The sequence below is a fragment of the Heterocephalus glaber genome, unplaced genomic scaffold, assembly GCF_053883595.1.
Source record: "Heterocephalus glaber isolate CG9 unplaced genomic scaffold, H.glaber_assembly_v1.0 deba00001509, whole genome shotgun sequence".
NCBI classification, from domain to species: Eukaryota; Metazoa; Chordata; class Mammalia; order Rodentia; family Bathyergidae; genus Heterocephalus; species Heterocephalus glaber.
In genome coordinates, this window is record NW_028258325.1 from 43,789,801 (window position 1) to 43,801,501 (window position 11,701).

Consider the following 11,701-nt stretch of genomic DNA (forward strand, 5'->3'; position numbering starts at 1 on the left):
ACCAAAAGACCCCTGATGCGGCCCCATCTCTTAAGTCCCCACCAGTGTGGTGCCATGCTGGGGACCAGCCTTTACAATATGGGCCTTTCAGGGTGCTTAAGATCCACACTATTCAGGGACTAAGAATTACAAATTTACTATGTACTCAAAAGGCAAAAGCAGAGCATCTGGTGATCAGACCTAATGAGTGCTGATGCAAAATCCAAATGAGAAATTCATTTCAAGTCCAAAGGTTCAAAAGAGCCTCTTGCACATAGGGAGAAACCTCCCTTCACTTCTCCCCATCACAGTTTTCACTGTGCCTGCAGAGATCCGGGCAACAATGCCATGACTGTGAAGGCAGGCACTGGGTGACAGGACAGACCTACAATCCCTTCTCCTACCTCACCAAGGGGGAGCCAGGAATTGTGGACACTATATGATCTGAACCTTTAATTCATTTCAATTAGGTTATATTCTTAAACTGGGGAGTTTATAAATTACACTTATCACTAGAGCACAAATACATTAGGTAATTAATAATCCTCCCTATCACCTATACAAATAACAAGTAAACTTTGAATTTCTGCTCTTTAACATAAAATGTCTTAGCATTTTTTAAACAAACTATCAGGATTGAATTACTACAGTAAGTATTTTGTCCTCTTCCAAAATGGAGACCTCGTCATTTATATATAACTTTTTTCTAGCAGCCTTAGCAACTAGATGGTGAACTCAAAAGAAGTGGTATAGGCTTGTCACTTGTGGCTTGTTGCTTGCTTTGCTACCTGTTGCCTGCCATGAGCTGTTTCTCCTCTGTGATGCCTGTGTGTCATGCCACCCTGCCTTAGAGCCAGCTGATTATGGACTGAAACCTCTACAAACTGGAATAATGAAGTTTTCTACTTAAATTTACTGCAAATTAGAAAACAAAATTGTTTGATAAGACACAAAACATTCTGGAAAGACAAACAAACTTTGAAAAACTCTTTGAGCTATTTACTGTTTTAAAGAACGGGAATGTTGGCAGAGAACTGCAGCAGATCTTTGGCACACTGTCTTCTCTCTTCTATGACAGTTTCATCAAATCATCCTGGAATTAAATGCAAATCAACACTTACACAGAGAATGATCAAATGCTTTACATCCAGAGATGGGAAAGCAGCTCAGGCCAACAACTGCCTGTGCTGTGCTTATTATGCAAACTTTAAAGTCACATCTAGGCTCTATCACAATTAGAATCAGCAACGAAATAAAATAATGTTTCTGAGAAACAAGAAGTAGAGGTGTCCACTCACAAATAAACATGGCTAAAGAGAAGAAATTATGAGAACATCTGTACTGAGGGTGGGGCAAAAACTTCAGCCTGAAGCAAACAACTTTCCTGCTGACTTCCACAAGCGATGCTGCTGGTGTCCATGACAGCAGCTTGTGAGAAGACAGAGGACACAGCACCAGCATGTTCTGCTCTGCAAGGTGAGGGAAAGGTGGTTTGCATAAATTTTTTTCATGATACACAGAATCTGAATGCTGATAAGACATTTTCATATATGAACAGTTTGTACAACTCAGGTAAGATCATCAGTTGGCACATGTCACATGCTGAATGCAATGTAAATTTTTAAAAGAACAGAACCAAAAGGTAACATCATCACATACTTAAAAATTTTAAGTGGCTCTGCAAAGTACTAAGACAAAACTAAGGCACAAAGAACTTCCTATTACATAAACCAAGGCAAGAATTTGAAACTGAACAACTAAAATACCCTCTCCTCAATGTACCTCCTGGTCCTGGCAGTGTTTATTTCATCAAACTTTCAAAAGGCACTAGACTCAGGTCCAGGTTCAAACACAAGTTCTACCACTCACTAGCTGCAGAATCTTAGGCAGACTGTTTCCTCGCTGTAAAATGGAGAAAATGAAGGATGTACTTAGGATCCCCATTCCATGTCAGCCACTCAGTCAATGCTTAACAGAGTATCATGGTGACTTTGAATTTCCAAGAGCTTCCCAAGCAACTAACAAATGGAGTATGCTAGCAAACATTTGTTGAGTACAAGAATAAATAACAAAAACTTCCAAAAACATGTCTTACAGTGAAACTTTCTAAAGAAAAATCTTTTTGTGCATGTGTGTGTGATATTGAGCAAAAGTTTTTCTCAGAAGGAAATTTATCTTTATATCTTTTAATTTTTTATTTTAATGTAATACAAGTAGATATTAATAAAGGAAATATAAAAACACTTCTATGAAAAAATAAAATTTTATTAAAAAATAGAGAATAACAATAATAAATACACTGTGTATCATGATCATAACAGAATATATTTTAAATTGTTAATTTATCAACTCATCTCCTAAAAAACTATACCTTTTTGCATAAAACATTTAAATTATTATCAAAGTATCTGACACTTAGTATTATTTTGAACAATATCTTTCTATTTCACAATATCTATTATACATTTTTGTCCTTATTTACACTTTTTGTTTTTCACACCAGAGAAACAATATGATATTTACACATGTATGATTTATTTCACTTAAGAGTATGGTCTCAAGGTGCATCCATTTATCCTCAATTTTATCCTTCTTTATGCCTGAGTAGTAGTTCATTATATTAAAAAAATATTTTTTTATCTGTTTATTGCTGATGGGCATTTGGGTTGTTGCCAAGCTTTGGCTATTACAAACTGTGCTGCTATAAACATAGGTGTGCATATATCACTGTGGTATGATACTTTTAATTCTTTTGGGAAGATACCCACGAAGAGAATAGCTGGGTCAAATAGAACCTCTAATCCTAGTTTTTTGAGGAATCTCCACACTGATTTCCATACTGATTGCACCAGTCTACATTCCCACCAGCAGTGGAGAAGGGTTCCCTTTTCCCCCACACGCCCACCAGCATTTATTATTGGTTAATTTCATCATAAAAGCCATTCTTTCTGATGTGAGATGGCATCTCAGCATTGTTTTAATTTGTATCTATTGAATGACCAGTGAAGTTGAACATTTTTTCATATTTTTTTTGCTGTTTCTACTTCTTCATCTGGGAAATGTGTATTCATCTCAGAAGCCTATTTTTGGACTGGGTCTTTAAATTTGGGGGTCTGATTTATTTTAGTTCTTTATATGTTCTAGATATTAGTCCTTTGTCTGAAAAACAGCTGGCAAAAAATTTTCCCACTCTGGTTTGTCTTTTTACTTTGTTGATTTCTTTTGCTGTGCAAAAGCTTTTTAATAAGATGAGATCTCAGTTGTTGATTTTTTGTGATATTTCCCATGTGATCAGGATTTTGTTTATGAAGTCTTTGCCCACATCTGTGTCCTCAAGAGTTCTACCTATTCTCTCTTTCAGTAGATTTAGTGTTTCTGTTTTAACATTTATATCTTTGATCCATTTGTATTTTAGTTTAGTGGATGGTGAGAGACATGGGTCTAGTTTTAGTCTTTAGCATGTAGAAAGACAGTTTTTCTAGCACCATTAAAAGAAACTATCTTCCCCAGCTATCCCCCTGCTGGGTATCTTCCCAAAAGAATTAAAAGAATCATACCACAGAGATATATTTCCACCCATGTTTATAGCGGCACAGTTCATAATAGCGAAAGTTTGGAAACAGCCCAAGTGCCCATCAACTGGAGCCTGGATAAAGAAGATGTGTTTTTTTTATAAAATGGAGTACTACTCAGCGATAAAGAATGAGAAACTAGAGACATTTATAGCTAAATGGATGAATATTGAGGCCATCCTCTTAAGTGAAATAAATAGGACACATATGTGTAAATACAGAATAGTTTCTCTAGTGTGAGAAACTGAAAGTGTAAATAAGGATACACATGGATGAAATTGCCTAATAACATTTCTCGGATTGTGTTTCCATTGAGTGTCATATGATTGTAACAAAATTTAAATTAGGGAGAAGTTTGGCTTATGTGGAGTCTGCTAACTAACTGGAGTTTTTTTCCAGACCACTATTTGTTCGATGTTGGTTTGGGGGATCTTTCTGAAACAAATCACATCCTCTGGTGTCTTGCGGGTGCTTGAGATGCTTTTTTAAGTTATATGGAAAAATGTTTAAGTGCTTTTCAATTCTGTTTTGGTTGAGTTCTACTGTATTTGAATATTATTGTTGTTTTTTCCCCTTGCATTGTTCTTCTTTGAATGGTTTTAATTTTTGTATGTGTGTGTGTTTGATAATAAAGTTATTTTTAAAAATTTTAAATAAAAGAAACTGTCTTCTTCCAGTGAAGGTATTTGGCTCCTTTGTCAAAGATAAGGTGGCTGGTGTGTTTTGGGTTGTTTCTGAATCTTCTAATCTGTTCCATTGATCCTCGCGTCTGTTTTTGATAGTATCATGCTGTTTTTAATCATAGTAGCTCTGTAGTATAATTTCAAGTCAGGGACTGTGATGTCCCCTGCCTTGCCTTTGTTGCCCAGAATTGTTTTTGTTATTCTAGGTCTCTTCTGGTTTCAAAGGAATTTTAAGAATGTTTTCTGTAGTTCTGTGAGGTGTGCTACTGGTATTTTGAATGAATGAAGCTAATTTTTTTTTTTTTTTTTTGGTGCCAGGGATCAAACTCAGGACCTTGCGCTTGCGCGGCAGGCACCAAAAACACTGAGCTAAATCCCCGGCCCCTGCTAATGGTATTTTGATTGGGATTGCATTAAATCTGTATATCAATTTTGGGAGTGTGGCCATTTTCACTATGTTGGTTCTTCTTATCCAAGAGCAAGAGATATCTTTCCATTTTCTGATATCTCCTTTGATTTCCTTTTCCAGAGTACTGTAACTTTCAGTGTAAAGATCATTTACTTCCTTTGTTAGATGGATTCCTAAGTAGTTCATTTTTGGGGATCCTATTGTGAAAGAAGTTATCTCCCTAATTTCTCTCTCAGTGAGTTTGTTATTTGTGTACAGGAATGCTAGTGATTTTTGAGTGTTCACTTTGTATCCATCTGTGCTATACTGAATTTGGTTATTACATCTTGAAGTCTTTTGGTAGATTCTTCTCTGGATTTTGTATTAGGATAACATTTGCTTCCAGGAATGATTTTGGGAGTATTGCTTCCCCTTCAATTTCATTAAAGACTTTGATGAGTAGTGGCATAAAATCTTCTCTAAATTTCTTATAGAATTCAGCAGTGAAACCATCAGGACCTGGGCTTTTCTTTGTTGATGTTTTTAATTACATTTTCAATTTCATTGACTGATATTGCTTTATTTAGAAATTTATGTCTTCTTGATTCAGCTTTGGTAATTCATATGTATCTAAGAATTTGTCCATTTCTTGTGTGTTTTCCATCTTATTAGAGTACAGTCTTTGGAAGTAGGTATTGATTTCATTCCTAAATGCATGGATTTGAGTCTTTTCTTTGCTTTTTATTGATAAAGTTGGCTAAGGGTTTATTTAATCTTTCAAAGAACCAACTCTTCAATTCAATGATTCTTTGTATTGTTTTCTCAGTCTCAATTGCATTAATTTCTGGTCTGATCTTTATAATTTCCTCACTCATATAAGCTTTGGGCTTGACTTCTTTTTCTAGACATTTGAGGTTCAACATTAGGTTGGGATTTTTTTTAGCTTGTTCTGTTTTCCTGATGTGAGAATTCACTGCTATAAATTCCCCTCTTAGGACTGCTTTCATGAACTTTCGTATGTTCTGGTATGTTGAATCAGGATTATCATTTAATTGTAGATATAGTCTATTTCTCCTTTAATTTCATCTGTGACTCATTGGTTGTTCATGGAGGTGTAATTTAATTTCCATGTGTTTATGGACTTTTTGAGGTTTCTTTTGCCATTGATTTCTAATTTCATTGCACTATGGTCAGATAATATGCACGGGAGACTTTCAATTCATTTGCATTTACTTAAGCATGTTCTATGGGCTAGTATGTGGTCTGTTTTGGAGAATGTCCCATGTGCAGCTGAGAGGAATGTCCATTCATATGTTGTGGGGTGGAATACTGTGTAGACATCCACTAAGTCCATTTGTTCACAGGTTTGGTTCAGTTCTGATATTTCTTTGTTGATTTTTTAATCTAGTTGATCTGTCTATTTGTGACAGTGGATATTGAGGTCCCCATTAGAATTGTATTAGTGCTTATTAGATTTTTCATGTCCATTAATATTTTTATATATTTAGGTGCACTGGTATTTGGTGCATATACATTTATGATTGTTATCTCTTCTTCTTGGAATTTTCCTTTTACAAGGATGTAGAGGCCTTCTTCATCTCTTTTGATCAGTCTTGGCTTGAAGTTCATATTGTCTATAAATAGAATATCTACCCCTGCTTTTTTCTGGATTCCTATTGCATGGAGTATTGTTTTTCATCCTTTGACTTTCATTCTATGAATTTCTTTTTGAGCTATATGTGTTTCTTATATGAAACATATTGTTGGATCCTTTTTCTTTTTCTTTTTTTCTTTTTTTTGATGCCAGGGATCCAACTCAGGACCTTGCGCTTGCAAGGCAGGTGCTGGTAACACTGAGCTAAATCCCCAGCTCTGGATCTTATTTCTTGATCCATTCTGCCAGTCTGTTTCTTTTGATTGGTGCATTGAAACCATTTACATTGATTGTTATAACTAATATGTATTGGCTTATCCTTGCCATATTATTTTCCTGTCATCGGTTCCCTGTCTTTCCCCTCTGTTTAATTGCTTGCCCTGCCTGGTGGCTTCTTCTATTGGTATTCTTGGAATTGTGAGGGAAATCTTAAAAGTGGGTACATACACAAAAAAAATCCCTCAGGCTTGGCATAAAAGTAGAAAGGTGACTGTTATTAGTCAAGAGGAAGGGAATAAGTGTAGGATAGAGAGGAATTTAAGGAAAGGAGAAAAGAGCAAAGGATATGATTATAATATGTTATCTGCAAGTATGACAATATCACATTGAAATTCAATACTCTAAAAAATTAACAGGCATTAATAAATATATTTTTAAAAATAAAATGTGAGAAAAAGAAAGGAAGTAGCGCAGGTAGAAATGATTAAAGTATGATATATACATATGTGGCAATGTCATAGTGAAAACCATTAATTTGTACAATTAATATGAATTTATTTTTATAATAAAAAGCTTTAAGAACAAAAAACACCCAAAAAATTAAATCCTAGGCCATGATACATGGATAGGTTTCAGAGACAACAATGCTACAGAATTCCACACATGTAAGCACAGATTCATTTTTCTAGAGAAGTGTCTGTAGCATTTTTTTAATCTTCAAAGAGCCCAGGGTATGCTAAGGGTATCAGGTAAATAGAAGTCAGTTAGAGGATTCCTAATATCCAATATTCTGCTTTTACTATGGAACAGGCTGCCAGCTGGTATCCAAATTCCTATTCTTACTTTGTTCCTTAGCAAAATTATCTTCAGTTTTTAACTGGATACATGGTAGTCTAGATAAAAAAGACAGCAATTCTTAGACTGCCTTGAAGTTAGGTATCAACATGGACCAAGCTCAGGTCAGTAGCATACAAACAAAAGTTCAAATGTAGCTTCCCAGAAATCTCCTTTAAGGGCAGCTGATATACACCTTCTCCAGACTTCTCCTTACTGTCCATTCCTTCCTCCTTCCAAAAAGGACCTGAAATGGATGATTAAAAGGGGCAGAGCCATACAGCAGGAGTTGGGACTCCTGATCACCCTGAAGCTGCTACGCTGAAGCCCCTCCAGAGCTTTGACCATGGAAAGAAATGGATTTCTATTTTGTCTTAAATTTTGCCACAAGAAACCAAGCCTAGTATCATCCATTATGCTAAATCAGCTCTCCTATTAGTTCTCAGCTTATATGCAACAGTTAAACTCCATCCTCCCAATATCATATTTAAATTGACACTACTAGCTTACTAACGTTACCTACCTAATATTATCTGGAAACAAACTTCCAAGAATGACAAAAAATGGAGCAAACTTCTTGGCCTGAAAACAATCTGAATTATTCAATCTTGGGGAAAATCTACCAGCCAAACAGGTGAAATGCTCACTAGTCCTCCTGTTGTCTAAAAGTATGAACCTGTGTTTATGATTATGTCCAATGTAATTATACTTTTAAAAAATAGTTAATTCTAGTGCCCGTGAATTAATATCATTAATCATTAATATTAATTAAACTACACCTAGTTTTTAACATCAACATCTGGATATTTGAAACAGATATCCAGAAAAATACAAATTTTTTTTTATACTGCATCCCACAAAACCATTTCACATCATCTTTAAACACATTAACTACTTGTTGAGACATTTTAATGGGATACTTCTTAATAATTAATTACACCTAAAAAGATTTCTGTCTGAAACAAGTATATAAAAATTTGGGGCTTTAATCCTAATGTAATTCATCTCTTCTCCATTCAGCTAGACTAAATGCTTAAGCAATGGAATATAAGCTCATATATTATTGTAAACACTCATCTTTGTTGTAATTCTATTGATCTATGCACTTCTATTCCACTAAACTTGGACAAGCAGAGATGAATAGAACAAAAAATAATGACAGCATTAAAATGTTCAATTACATCGAATCCTTTCAGAACAAACATGATGAAAAAATAGTCTACTTCTTTGTACTATACTTTCTTAAAAGATTTGACAGAAAAAAGTAGTATCAGTAGTATAAACAAAGAGATGGAAATGAATTTTAATGTAATAACTACTGGCCTTTATGTGAACATAAAACAACACCACCTAGTTTTAAAATTTTCTTTAAAAAGATCAATATTCACAGTTATCCTAATCACAAACAATGCCCTTGTAACTCTTCTCAAAACTTCCCCTGAAAGGCAGCAACAGCATGAGAAATCACAAACAGGTGCTTTTCTCACTGCTGCTTTCCATTTCCACTCATAGTGCCAATGTTTATTTTCCTGTGAACAGAGTAAAAAAATTACAGGCAGAGCCAGGAAATGTAAAACAAATTTTTCCTAGGAAGGTTACTGTGCAATATCATGTATCATGCACACTATGTGTGTGCGTAATAGATGTAAGTCATTCCCCCACTCCAAATTAACCCATAATGGTTTGTTTATTAAAAGCTGTGAGAGGAAAAATTAAATTCAAACATTCTAACTAAGCTGGTTAATCACTGGAAATAAAGCCTCTGTCTCTGATCTTTCAAAGAATGAATATGGAAGAAATTAAATAAATTAAAGAGCTACTCATATGGCTTGGTGTTCTGTGCTTTACTTTGCATAAAGAGCTAATACTCACTGAGCCTTGAAATTAAAGCCTCTGTGTTTCCTTAGAATAAAGCAAGTATTTTCCAAACTGCCTTCCTAGAGATTTCCTGGGCATCTTAGCATAGGTTCCTCTAGAAGCACATCCTGACATAGAGTATATACAAGTGCAAAGATCCTGTACATCATAGTTTTGGTACTTCTCTGATCATTACTCTAAGATAAATTCCTACTGGAATTATCAGGTCAAAGTGTATTACCATTTTAAATGCTTTTTATAGTTATTCTCCCAAAAGATTATATAAATTCCCTCTCATCCATGAAGTTTAAGTATACCTGTTTCTCATCCTACTTCAATGGCTTGATTACCATTAAATAGTATTTTATATTTGGGCTCAGAAATTTCGACTTCTTTATCCTGAAACCAGATAAATATGCAATAATGTTTTCCTCTTTCTCTTTTGTGCTTTCATTTTTTACTTTTTTAAAACTTCTCTGATAAAAAAAATTATTTGCACAGGAAGCTGAGGCAAGAGGATCACTGCAAGTCTGTGGCCAGCCTCAGCTACATAGTGAGTTCAAGACGAGCCCGGACTACATACTGAGACCCTCTCTCAAAAAACAAACAAAAAAAATTATTTCATGTGCAATGGTGTTCTTAACATCAATAAGAACCTCTATTCATTTCCTCACTGGTTTGAAAGACTTCTTCCCCTTGGATCTTTTTCTAGTTTTCATTATAGTTATTTTTAGTGTCATTGATTTTTGTGCAAAAGCCATCCTATATTAATTATTCAGAATTCAAAATATCTGGCAGTGAAGACTCATCATCCCTCTCAGTCTTCTTTCAGGAAAAAATAAAATAAAGCCATAGAAAAATGAAATTATAGAACAATACTATAACATTACTTACCATATTTGTTACTATTAACAAATGTTAACATCTTAGCACAGTTGCCTCAGAGAGAGAGATAAAATATAACAGATTGATCCAAAGTCCCCTATGGGTTCTAGCCCAACTGCTTTCCCCACAACTTATGAGTAGCCATGAACATGAATATAACATGAAATCTTCCCGTATATGCTTTAAAGGTTTATCTTAATATATAGCTGCCCATAAATAAAATATAGGATTGATTTCTAAGATTATATTTATATGATGTTCTTTCAGAGAAATTTTAGAATCATCTTGTCAAAATCCCCATAGACTTTTTTTTTTATTGGAGATACATTTAAAGGGATAGAGAAGTAACATCTTTATACTATTAGTCTTTACCTCTAGGGACGAAGTCTGTTTTTCATTTATTCAAGCCTCCATTATATTATGCCCTTTGTAAAACATTACTTCTTACAAGTCCTGCACATCTTCCTAAGTTATTTCTAGGTAATTGATGATTTGTGTTGATATTGAGAATTAGTTTTCATTTTTGCATTATAATTTCAAACTCATTATTACTGAGATAAAAGAAAACAGCTAACTTTTAAAATATGTATGTTTTTAACTGGCCATATCATTGGATTCTTATTATATCTATGACTGCAATTTTTCAGTTGACTCTTTTGTGTTTTCTTGGTAGACAATTACGCATTATGTATAACACCAAAGATTTGCAAATAATGATGATTCAGTCTGCTCTTTACTGGCATGCGCCATTTCTTATTCTTCTCAGTGAATTACCTAGGACTTCTGGAACATTAAATTACAATAGCATTAGAAGGCAGGCTCATCTAATTCCTGATCTTAAGAAGAGTACTATACCTCCAATATTTCTCATTCATAGTGTTGACTGTTGAGATAGAATCTATTGTTGTTTTTTTCTTTTAGAATAATGAAGATCCGCCCCCCCAAATCTGCATGTATTTGCCAAGACAGACTTTTAAAAAAAAAAATTGGAACTCACTATATGGTTTTTGTAATATTTTGCAAAATTGAAAATGCTACCATCTCCACTACTCTCTTTGGTTATTTGTTTTGGAAGGAGGATTAGGCTGGTGCTGGTTCTGGCTTTGAGATTAGTTAATGGTTTTATTTGGATCATGGTTGCTTTGGTCTTCTCTGACACTTATTTTTCTTCCTGTAAAAGAAGGAGTGATAAGATTATTCCCCAAAGTCTATTTCAATTTGATAAGATTTTAAGCCCTATTTTAATGAAAACTTAATTTCTGTAAACGAAGTCAGCTATACCTAATTAACAGCCAGGGCTGAAAAAGGTTAAAATCTTGGGCTGAGTTCACAGAGAAATGAACTGATAACAGTTTAAGATAGACCATGAAACCTTCATGAAGTTCATGGCTAAAATCTTTAAAATAATAACTACCACCTATTGACCATTTGTGATGTCCCTGGAATAGTGTTTCACTTACAATACAACCTCTTATTGTTAATAACAACTATGAAATCAGCAAAATCTGTTTTCTCATTTTGTAGATAAGGAAACTGAAGCCTAGTGGGTGAGAACTCTGTACATTAGATCACTCCAATCCAGTCCAGCTTCCTCCTGCCTGTACTGCATATCCCTAAGTCCATATATCTC

The 11,701-nt window shown here is 34.5% G+C and overlaps 1 protein-coding gene across 9 annotated transcripts in view; it reads right to left on the bottom strand.

The window, feature by feature from the left end:
- Nucleotides 1–953: 953 nt before the first annotated feature.
- Chic2 (cysteine rich hydrophobic domain 2) overlaps nt 954–11,701 on the bottom strand; it is a 111,607-nt gene continuing 100,859 nt past the window's right edge. For 6 of the 9 annotated variants that reach the window (XM_021262344.2, XM_004849712.3, XM_087187659.1 and 3 more), the window contains one exon: nt 4,631–11,242. The gene's annotated coding sequence lies outside the window, so the exon portion shown is untranslated. Of the gene's footprint in view, nt 1,073–4,630; nt 11,243–11,701 lie in introns of those variants that run through there. The other 3 variants (XM_087187660.1, XM_087187662.1, XM_087187663.1) reach the window with 3 other exon arrangements.